A 12,041-nucleotide genomic window follows, 5' to 3' on the forward strand; every position below is an offset into this window, starting at 1 on the left:
CACTGAAAACCAGTTTCACTGTTTGCACATGTGCATTTCATACACACACACATACTTGTGACACTCTGGTGCCAGTTTGTCAGTGGTTGCATGTTTTGGAAATGTAATTATGCAGTCTTAAAGCAATTTGCATAAATATTTCCTTGGGGGGCGTGGAAGTAATAGCCTGCTCTTTTTTTTTTTTTTACACTGGCTCAATGCATACCTCATGCAGGGCATGGGTGAAGGGGAGGGAAGGGAGCTGTGAAAGGTAGGGGCCTTTAGATTTCACACTGTCATGCTTCCTCTCCAATGATAATATTGCTATTTATTATTTCTAAAAAGTGTCAACAGTATACACTACTACAGAAGAGAAATCACATGATTACAAACACAGTGACTGGATTCAGAAGGGTGTGGGATAAACACAGAGGATCCTTAGGGGCAAGAGAATAAGAATGATGCAGTGGGGTAACGTGGTAACTTTTCTCAATGGGGATGACTTTTACGGAGAGATGGCTGCAATCTTAAACAAGAAGATGAGGAGGTAATCTGCACAGAGCATCTCTTACAACCCTAAACACCTCGCTGGGCAGAGTGGATGCAGCCACCTGGTCTTCATCTGTCATAATTTACTATAATGTGATTATGTTGCTGCCTTATCTTAAATCCTCAACTCTGGGCACAGGGAGCTTTATGTATTCTTCCATTTAAACTGTCTTTCCCAGAGGCTGGAGGCAGACACATAACAACTTGCAATTTTTACATTAACCACACCTTGTGCACAATTTTCCAACTGCCCGCACAGCTGCGAAAGCCCCCTGCTAACTTTTCACCCACAGTCTTTGCATCGGTTTTCAAAGTAAAAGGATGCACGTCCTTTTATTACAAAAGTTGCCCCAGGTAAGAGTCCCTGCAAGGGTTTGCACCTGCTTCTTCGGCAGATGCTTTTTCCCAGACCAAAGGCAAGCACCTGCCTAGTTTGGAAAACTCAAACCTACGCCCCCCCCAAACCTAATCCCAGCCCCAGAATGCCTCCATACATTGCGAGTGAAAGTAAGCGGGTGATGGAACTGTGTGTGTGTGCACTCTTACCCACCTGCAAGGGGGCCAATTTTCAGACAGACAACTTGCACGGGTAAAACGCTTGGAGCACTGTCTTCAAACTGGACAAAGGCAGACCAGCGGATTAGCTGATCTGCTCCATCTCGCTCTGCGTGCGGAGTGGTAGGGGACGGTTTCTCCAGATTTTTAGCTCCTAGTTCCAACATCTGGCCGTCTTATCTCTTGGTTTATTGTGTTACCTTTCCTTCACGCCTTATCTGTGCTGGTCCAGGGCGAGTTACAAGGCACTCCAGATAAATCTAACCCTGGAGGAAGGTGTGGATTACTGCTGCTACAAGCTGAGGCACTGTGGCGACCACCACTGCTCACTGCCTGCTTTCTGAACAGCCTGGGACTCATCAGATTGGACTCACTTGCCTTCAGGAACGCACGAGAATGCACACATCTTTAGTTCATCAAGTTCCCACATCAGGAGCATGAAATGTGCCTGTAGCTCTTGTTACGTCAAAGTCCAGCTCTCTCTTAACAGCGAACGCTGCTCCCAGCATAGCGAGAGCAGCAAGATTCCCCTTTGAAAGATTAAAAGCTGTGTTAGACTCTGCTTTGGGTGTCCTATATACTGTCTCTCGCTTCGCTAAATAATTTCTATCTTTAAAATTGATGTTATACCAAAGGCCTATTCAATAGGGCTTTGAAAGCTTGTAGTGTGGTTGCTGTTATCTTTAAAACATCCGGGAGCAGACAGGATTTGGAACTTATTTCAACAGATCTCCTCTTTATTTTTCCGTTTATTGGGTTAAGTAGCTATACAAACATGATACTGGTAGTCCAACTCCGATTCATTGCCAGCAGATTGCTCGTGACTCACCAAACTGATAACTTTTCCTATGTTCCATGCAATCTCCTGCTGATTATGTATCTCCGTGGATGGTTTATCAACACCCTCACCAATGCAACCATGCCAACCACCAGCATCCTAGCCGTGCTCCCGGGTGGGATGGCGAGGTCCCCCTTAAACTCCTTTGCCTCGCGGCATGAGTCGTGCTCCATTTTATATTCAACAAGGAGAGGTCAGCTCGTCGCTGACTGGCTGAAAATAACAGAAGCCGCAATGGGCACTTCAGGTTCTTCTGCATCACACGGGCCGTGTGGAAATATGTGACGCGGCTGAATGAACTAAAGAAAGCCTCTCGGCCGCTCCTGGGAAAGGTGGTGAAGGAGTCACCTGGCACGCTCTGCGTTCCCAATGTACCTTACCAGGGGTTGGCCCCCTATCCTTTTATCACCATCCTACTCCATCCACGGTGTTAAATTCAGGTACGTAAGTAGGAGCCCTAAACGTACCTCCATGTTGCACAGGTTAGGACATAGATGGATGACTTGGTAGATGGTACATTTTTTTCCCCAGTGCCATCCATATAGAAAAGGGGACTCCTCCCCAAAAAGAAATATCCAAACCTACTGTCAATGATTTTTCAGTCGTGGAATCTGCAGACCATGGGGTGGGATGGGAGTAGAGGTGCCCCTAGCGATGCTCCCACAGTTGGGATTTTCCCTGTATCCGGGAAAGTTGCAGGTCTCCTTCTCCACAGCAGGAAACACTGGAAATTCTCCTTTACAAGTCGCAGATAGGAGCTCCCTTTAAGCAGCAGTTCTGTCGCGGGCTCACAAGCCTGGCGGCCCTTCTTCTGACCCCCTCCCCAACCTGCAAATCCCACTTCGTAACATAGCGAAGGTAACTCTGCAATACCAACGAGGCCCGTGGAGCTAACTTACACCAAATCAGGGCACCCTAGGCAAACCCTCAGCCTTGTGCATCCCCTCCCCTCCCTCCACACACCCCCGCCCACATTTAAATTTCAGGCCAGTAGGCTGACCACCATCTCTTCCCTTCCCAATCCCCCTCCCCCTTGCCCTGAGATTTTGATAATTGAACTCAGTGTTCATGATGATCCCACCATGATCCCTTTCCAGAACAATCCTGTAAAATCACAATCAGTAATTGTACTATAAGATAAAGAAACTTTGGGGAAAAAAAGAATATATATTTCTAACCAAGATCTCACTCCTCTTAACAGTAGCAGTGCTCTTATGTGCACACAGAATTTTATTTATAACCTCATTAAGAGAGTTTATCTGACCTTCATATGCTAGCACTGGGACTGCAGAAATCAGTTGTATGACTTAGCCCTTATTTGTGTGCTCAAGGAATTTTAATTATTGCTCATTAAGAGACTGTAATATTTGTCATCTCATCCTTCTTTTAAAAAATTTTTTTTTCAGTTTAGCAGATAAAAATATGTATCAAAAGTCCCAAAGCTTAACTTGATTTCACGTCTGGTAATCTTCTTGAAACATGCTAGCTGCTAAGCTTCAGAATATGTATCTCGAGTTTCAGAAGCCCAATTCTTATCATGTGAGATTCCACAAAAGAAATGGTCAGCTGTCAGAAACTAAACAAATGAACCCGAGGATGCAGTGTTTCGAATTGTCAATCTTCTCCCGGGGTGACTTAGACGGACCCTTACGATGCCTCAGCTGCAGCCTACACATAAGCGGTATATCCCTGGTGTGCTCGCTAGCAGTTACTGTCAAATGCCATCTTGGTTAAAAACACATAATTTGGACATAGAGAGGACAATTGAACAAAGTCATTTATGTGGGTGAATACTGATTTACCTGGACAAAAGAGCTTTTGAATGTTGCCCAACCCTAAAAAGGCCTAAAACTACACCTGGTTCAAAGGGAATAATATATGCTCATACTTTCACTTTGAGAACTGGTGCAAAGCCCATGGTTAAAAGTACCCGTGGACTTAGCCCCAAACCATACAATTATGAAAATTACCCACATACTTTTAAATATTAACTTTTGTTTTGTGTGTGTGCATGCATGCGCATGTGTGTGTATATACATAATACAAATATTCAGAACTCGTGCCATGGTGCGTGATGCATGTGTCACTTGTGAATTTTTAAGGCAAGCAAATCAAGCAGGATGTCTCATGTTAGGCTAGTTTCTTTACAACTTGTTTCCTCAGGTCTCCTAATTTTATGTCCGAGTAATGGGAATCTATATTAGGTTTTATTTCCCTATATCAAGTATTGTGTAATTATTGTTTATTTTTTTATGTAGATCCCCACGTGTTTCTATATGCAAGTAGGGTGGTTGTCAACTGGCTTCAGATTTTCAGGACAGGCTGATCCAGTCCTGGTTTTATCCCACTGCATACAGGGACTTGTAGTTTCTTATTTCCTTGTGCAAGCTCTCTTAAGAAGCTTGGGGTCCCATGTGGGCAACTGGGAGCAACCCCAAAGCCCCCCTGCCTGGGTTACGGCATCCCAACCCCCTCCCCATCCCCTCTTCCCTGGTCCATCATGCAGGTGGTCTCTGGAACATCTAAGCAGTGGGCGATTTTCCTCCCTTTTCCCACTTCTCCTGCTCAAGGCTCATGAGCTCTGGCATCCTTGCAGCTAGTCATGCATACCACCTGTGAGTTTGCTTCAGTCCTCCTTTGTGTACCCTGCGGGATGCAGGGTCGCATCAGTTGGTGTTCATTGTTTTTTTTGGGGGGGGGGGGGGGCTAATTCGCCTTCCTCCCCGATTCGTTTTGTTCTGGGCTGAAATAGGCTCTCTTAAGAAGAGCAACCTGGTGGATTTTTGGGAACAATGCCTTGAAATAAGTCTAAGAAAAGCAATACTTGCCTGCATTTAGTGGGGGTAAAATCAGGACTGGATCAGCCTCTCCTGAAAAGCTGGAGCTAGCTGGCAATCTTAATGCAAGGTGTTGTACTTTGTGTACGTTTAAAAATCTAATACAGAGGGCGCCACCGGTGGCTTCATCTTAAAATGGGTAGCGTGAAATTTAGGGTTGATGAAATAAATGTTAATCCACCCGGTGAGAGATATTATATGGGTTGAGATTCTTACTTTGGTGTGATTCTTTTCTTTCTCGGACTTTTTCGTTACATTAATGGACTAGAATTTCATTTATTACACAAACTTCATATTGCTATCGTTTTGGTAGATTTTTCCCAAAACAGTATTTGGTGATTTTTTTCCTTTTTGAAGATTTAGAATGTATATAATTTTTTCTTGTATTTTGTCGGATAAAATCAATAAATATTGAAAGAGGAAAATAAAAACCAAGCTAGGACAATACAGTACTGAGCTTGAGATGGAAGAACGCAATTGTGTGCCAGCCCAAACGGCCTCCCAAAAACGGCAAATTTCCCTCTCTATCCAACCATCGCCCCCGACAAAATCCAGAATAGGGCCCTGCCCACCCCCTCTCCCCGGAAACACTACACGTCCCATAGTGCTTTGCCATGCCCCGCCCACTCCTTCTAGAGCCCGAGGAGGAGGCGGAGCTAGCGCGGCTGGGAGAACGGCAAAGGCAGGAGTCGGGCAGGCGGAGATCCAGCGCTAACATCTGGAGAGAGCCTCCTGCTGCAGAGATCCTCCCGGGGGACTGGCACAGGTGAGAGCGCGGACTCCCTCCCTCCCCAGCCATGCTTCCTCTGCCGGCGAAAGCTGAAAGCGCGGCGGCGGCGGCTGGAAAAACTGTTGCAACTAAAAAATAATCATAAAAAAGCATGCAAAGCGTGCTGCCTGGGGAAGAAAGTTACCCCGTTGGGGGTTTTTAGCCTGCACTGCCGGGCGTCTTACGGTTTGCATGCATTGTTCGGCTTCGAGGTGCACATGGGACGTCCTCGTTGGGGCGAGGTCTCACTATGAAAGGGTGGTCGGGGTCGTTTGGCTCTCGGTTGGGGGGGGCTCGGCAGATCACATGGGGTCGTGTTTTGCTGCCGGCGCTGGTTCCTGGTTGGGTTTCGCTTTGCGTGCAAGTTTTGCACGGCTCCTGTTTTTACTACAGCAGGCGGCGGCGGCGGCGGCGGGGGGGGGACCGACCGCAAGGGGACAGAAGTGGCTTTTGTTAATGCTTTGTTTGCCGTAAAGAAGAAAGGCGTGCGGTTGCCGCCTAGAACGAGGTTATGCGTATAACTGATTTGTGTGTGTGTGTGTGTGTTTGTATAAATGCAAACAATTTTACCTTCAGACCATCTATGGTCATTAGGGAATCCTAGAGTACTACACCATAGTTCTCGACTAAAAGCAATCCAGGTTTTCGTTGCTCTGATCTGGTATTAAAACTTGAATAAAAAGGAACTTTAAATGCACGATCTACATCTCGGGTGACCCCGGAGCGGTGTCCCGGACACACATGAAATGGCTCCGTATAGCAGTCCCTGCTAGGGTTGTCTCCCCCATAAGTGGTTGCTTCCCGGAAAGCTGAATTCACTGGGGATGGTCGCTCAGTTCTTGCCTTTTCCTTACCAGGTCCAGGAAGATAAGCGATCGCTTTCTGTAGGCGGAGATATAATTCGTTAGTTCATGGAGCGTTGTTGTGGAGCGGTATCTGGACAGCAGAGAGAGTCGTTCATGCCCCTGTTCTCAGCCTGACCGTGCTCACACACCTCCCGATCTGTTCACACCAATGCACTTGTTTCTTTAGCGTGGGCCATCCTTGTTTTCAATCTGTGGCAGCAGCAGCAGGTTTGGTTCATTACAACTTCATTAGGACTCAGTCTGTGAAAACGTCGGTGGCTCCTTGTTCTGCTGGTCGGGAATAACGCAGATCCTGTATTAAGGCTCCGTTTTTTGTTTTTTTTAACAACGCCGGCCTCCTATTAACTGGGGCTTTAATCCGAGGTGGATCCTGATGCCCTTTATGGCTTAATACTTGAGAACCACGGTCTGAGCTGCAAAGACCTGGCTGTCAGTGGCCGTGCCTGTGTATCCTCCCTCCCTATAATCTGATACTAATAAACCGGTTTGCCCCCCGAGTCTTGCAGAATCTGCCAGGAGAGCTGTGATTTGAGACCCCTGGTTTTAGGGATTCTCCTTGCTTCTCTTGTGCTCTTACCATAGTAATGACGGCAGAAAAAGACCAAATGGTCCATCCAGTCTGGCCGGCAAGGTTCTTACTGTGATAACTGCCGCCCGGTGCTGGTTGCCCCCAAAGTTGACCTGGTTTATCTGATTTTCGTGCTTGTGCCCTGCCTCGTGTACCATTTTCTCCCTTGTGATCTCAGTCAGTGCTATGTGAGCATTACACACACACACACAATACACAACAATCCAGCGCTGCATGCCTTTATATTTTATAATTGTCTGAGCTGGGATTTCTTCTTTTTTTTTTTTTTTTTTGTAGCAAGTTGCTGCCAGCACAGAGCTGTCAGGTTTGCCTCAGATATTATTTGAATGAAAGTGCCATACAGGGGAATCTCTTTCTGTATCCCATAACGTAACCTTCTCCTGTCCATGTATTTTCATGCAGTGCGAGTTACCAGCAAGGCGCTGCCTGGCCAGCTGTCTGTTATCTGTATATGTACTGCGGCTTTCTGAGTGAGCATCTTGTCTGCAAATATTATCCACGTGAATCCTGCACTGCTTTGGCCTAAATGTTTTTTTTTAAATCTGCATGCCCGGATCGGTCCATCCCTCTCCAGCTCCAAACCAAGGACCCCCTTACAGCTGAGCTATCCAAAGCAATTCCCTTAGCTGAGCTTGAAGGAGAGTGGCCTAGTGGCTTCATAATCTTGATTGCTCTTCCCCAGGGCTTCCTTTGGGGACCCCACAGACAGTTGGGTTTTCAGGATAGCCCACGATGGTTGTGCACGCAGGAGATTTGCATATACTGGGTCTCCGGTGCATGTCGGAGGTGGATAAATCAAACGATTTGATTCTTGTTCTTTTGGACAAGCGTGGTGATCAGCATAGTACACGATGATATTCTTTTAGATCTCTTGGCTACGACAGGCAATACTGGGGAAGGCACGTATATGGTCTGCCCAGTTTGTGAACACAGAAGCCTGTTTCCCTGGTCAGAAATCTTCTACCCTGTGGAGTGTCACAAGGCCCGCTACTCTTCCTCACTCCACCTGGAGCCCTGATCAAAGATTATTTAAAAATTAAAAAAAAAAGCTACTTTAAAAAAAAAAAAAATCTTCAGATGTCTGCTGACAGTGTTCGATTGTATGTGCCACCAGGCGTAGACCGGGATGGGGCATTTGGGAGATTAGATTGCTGTCTGAGGAGATATTTAAACTTTTGGATAGATGCATACAAAATAAATTCTCACAAAAAATATAGTGGTACTGTGGGTGAAGAAGAAACAAATTGTATAGCGCCCTTCCCGGGTGTGAAACGGGACAGGGTCACCACTGAAGCAAACGCTGAGGCGTGTATTCCAGGCCTGCAGAGTGTGGCACCTCTCTAACCTTGGATAACACGGCTCCTCCATGATGGATCCTGGCTTCTGTTTGTTTGCCATGGCTGAGAGTTATCGGGCTCCTTTTTATACCCGGCAGACCGAACCAATATGGTACGGCATCGAGGGGGTACGCATGGGTTGCTGTAACTGCCTCTGTTCTGGGTTTTCCCAGCAAAAACTAGAGGACGATTTTTTTTTTTTTTTACAGCTAATTCAAAACGCCTCCGCCAAGCCTGCTCGTCCAGGCGTGGTTCGGAGCACATTGTTTTGTTTTGCTCGTTCTGACCACGCTCCACTGGTTGCTTGCCGTAATAAACTTAAAGGCGTTTAAGGCCCAGCTCGATACGGGCACAGCCCCATTTGGCTGTGTGGTTGTTTCCATGCATTCCACCTCCATTGGAGGTGGGCACCAGAGGGTAATTATCTAGTTGGTTTCACCCCCGAAAATCTTTAAAAGTTGGTTATGACCCAGAATTGCGGGTTTTCCTATACGCTTTCAAATCTGTGGAATAACTTTTACCACAAGCTGTGCACTTAGCATCTGACCGTATGTCTCCTAGATGCTGTTTAGAAACCTTTTTTGTGTACTAACCTGTGTTGATTGTTGGTTATGTTGTTTGACTTTGTTTTGAGTGTAACAGAAGTAGAGCATTTTTATGTTTAATTAGCTCTGAGCGATCTTGGAAGGACGGGATAAATAGTGAGGTAACTGTATCACTTGCGTATTCATTGTGGATGTGCTGAAAGTTCATCTGGCCGTAGGGGGTCAGTGGGGTAGAGCAGGAGGCCCCACGCCTGTTGCAAACGTTTTGTGCAACATCCGGGGCCTGATGCTTTTCTTTTTTTTTTTTCTTTTTTTCTTTATGGGTTCCGAACCCGTTGGATTTCCCCCTTGTTGAATCTGAACCCCGGCTTATCCCGTGATCCTTGTCGCCTCAAGAAAGGAGGTCACGGCCACGATGAGGCGAGGTAGGGGGTCTTTTAGCAGTGGACTTAGCCCTTCCTTACTAAGTAACTTTAAAAAGTAGAGACAAGTAAGGGGAGTTGTCGCAGCGTTAGGGAAGTTTGCACTTCGAAGTCACAGAGTTGATTTGGGGCTTAAAGAGTTGGTGGTCTCGTTTGAAACTCGGTCATGCCTGCAGTTCTGCTGTGCGCCGTGTCGCGAGACAATGGGGCATATCAAACTGCTCTATTTCCTTAGGTGGGGAAAAACCCCCCAAAAACCCTAGCCCGAGCTAGTTTTTCCTTTGTCTTGGGCAGCCTCCCATTTACATTTTTTTTTTCCTTCTGTTCTTCCTGAAAACAGCCTTGGGGTCCTCCATGAGGTGCCCGCGGATTGCCTCGTTGTCCTCCTGAAACCTCCCACGAGCAGCTCTCCAGCGGGTGAGAAGGGAGGAGGAAGGTGGAGAGCCAGATAAGCCCCTTGTTCCGCTGCCAGGGCTCTGACCATTTCTGATGGTTTTGAATTTCCACCCCAGTGCATTCTGGTATTTGTAGTCTTGCTTTTTCTATTTAAAATTGGCACTACAGGTGCCAACGTGCATTAGGTCGGGATGACAAAAAAAAAAAAAAGGGCGGGTCTCCCTTCAGGAACAGTGTTTTGAGAGAAATGGCTTTTAAAACTGGGTTGTGTTTGCTTTCACCAGGTGGATAGCAGTGTGTGTGTTACGGTGGGGTTTGGTGGTTCAGCAGTGACCTCGTGAACGTGTTTGTCACAGGTGTGTGGTGCCTTGTTAGGGTCCTAAAGGCAGGAATGGGGTGGGATGGGGAGGGGATAAGGAAGCCTAGGTAAGGGGGGGAGGGGTGTGCCTTGTTTATAAGGGGGTCCAAGGCTTTATCTTCACAGATTCCCCCTAGGACTTTCTCCCTCTAGGGGTCCTGAAGACCCACAGATAGACCGCCTGTGTGTGTGTGTGTTTTAATTTTCTCAGAGAGAGAGGAAAACGTTCCTTTCCCCCGAGGCTGTGTTCAGTCTGTCTTCAGCCATCGAGTCTGTGACATGAAGTATCTGTGCCGCAGGCTCAGAGGAGGAGGAAACGCTGTGGGCAGGTGGAACAGCCTCTTGCTCTGGCACTTTTGGGTTAGGAGCCCCTCGCTGGCCGTCAGCCCGGCGCTGAGGTTTCCCCCTTCTAACGAGCAGGCAGGTTGGTAGAGAGAGGTTGTGCTACGGCAGAGTTTTTTTCTTTCGTAATAACTTGGGGGAAGAGGACTTTTTTTTTTTTTCCCTAAACCAGGGCTGTAGAGGGGAACTGGTAGGACTTCTGGGTATCATATCCGAAGCCCTGTGCCGGTACAATTTGGCATTAACCGGGTTGCTGCTTCGGGTGGCGTTGGAGGTGTTTTGAAATCCTTGGGAGTGGATCTCTGCCTGTGTGAAACTACATCTCGGTCTTTCTTCAACTTTCTTCCTGTACATTTTTCAGAAATTGGTTTAGGGACCCTTCCCCCCACCTCCAACCAGGAAATATTTTTCCATTTGCTCTTTTGGACTTCCAGCCCGGTTGGAACCGGTCTCTGCTGGGACTCAGAAGGTGGCGTGAATCCTCATTCTCGACTAAACCATCTGGGCTTTTGCCGGTGACTTTTTTTTTTCTTTAAACCCGGCTCTGTTCTAGCCCAGTTGTTGCAGCGTCGGCTCTCAGCCAAGGGGCCACAGCCCATGACCCTCTCTTAGGGACCCAGGATGTTGGCGCCGTCGGACCAGTAAGAACGGTGGCAGAGATCCTCCTCCCCCCCCCCCCCATGTTCTACGGGCCTGGGGTTCAGAAATCAAACCCAGATCTGCCACTGATCTGCCATTCTTATCGGCCTTGGTGTCAAACCACTTTTTAAATTGCGGAAGGATTGAGGCGTGTTCTGTCAGACCCTTCCTGCTGTCCTGCAGGGTAGACAGGTAGCTCCCTTGCTCGATCCAAGTAATCTTAATCGTGGACCCAGGACACTTTGTCTCTGCTGCTGCATCCACAGGCAAAGCTGGCAGGAGACGTGGACCATGAAAGTGACTGCTTTCCCCTTCTCTGCTTGCAGATCTGCACTAATAGAAGAGCCTAAATGAATGCTTCTATTGATTTCCAGTGCAATATTAAGTTGCTGGGACAGGTTTCTCATCAGGGGTGGTGCCTGTATTCAGTTACGCTTCTCCCAGAAGTGGCCCACTCATACAGGCCACGTGACTTCCGTATTTTATGAATCCTGGTGGTTCATGAAAGCCCTCTCATCCCCGGCACTCGGACTGGGGCTCTGTGCCTCGTTACTGCCTGCTAATGAACTCTGGTATGTTCCAGAGCCTCCTGCTTCCAGGAATCGGCCGTGCACGCAGTTATACTAATAACATCTTATTCAATAATGCACTCTGTGCGCCTTTTTAGCTGTTCTGCTTGGGGGCCTGCAGGATGCAGAAATGTTTTTTAGGGGCTGTAACCTTGTTAGAAAAGCAAGCTATTAGCTCAATTTATATACACACAAAGGAAAGGATTTGGAGATCCCTTGGCAATAATTGGGTTTTGCTTCATGCAGGGTTGAACAGCCTGCTGCACTTCCATCAAAGCTGCAGTCTTACTGCTTTTTGCGACAGTCTTGCTGAATCTTGGTAGATCAGGCAGTCTCTTAGGTGTCTGTTATGTGTTTTAAATTTTATTTTTTGCGTTATGACCAATTTCTTATCCTGGAGAGCCTTGCTGCAAGGGCCTGCAAGCTTCAGCATCGGATCTTCACACCAAGT

At 47.2% G+C, this 12,041-nt stretch overlaps 1 protein-coding gene across 1 annotated transcript in view; it reads left to right on the plus strand.

Annotated features, from left to right (window-relative positions):
• Window positions 1–5,380: 5,380 nt before the first annotated feature.
• Window positions 5,381–12,041, plus strand: part of CAPN5 (calpain 5) — a 193,196-nt gene continuing 186,535 nt past the window's right edge. The window contains exon 1 of the mRNA XM_029602169.1: window positions 5,381–5,524. The gene's annotated coding sequence lies outside the window, so the exon portion shown is untranslated. The remainder of the gene's footprint in view (window positions 5,525–12,041) is intronic.

The sequence above is a fragment of the Rhinatrema bivittatum genome, chromosome 5 (assembly GCF_901001135.1).
Source record: "Rhinatrema bivittatum chromosome 5, aRhiBiv1.1, whole genome shotgun sequence".
NCBI lineage: Eukaryota > Metazoa > Chordata > Amphibia > Gymnophiona > Rhinatrematidae > Rhinatrema > Rhinatrema bivittatum.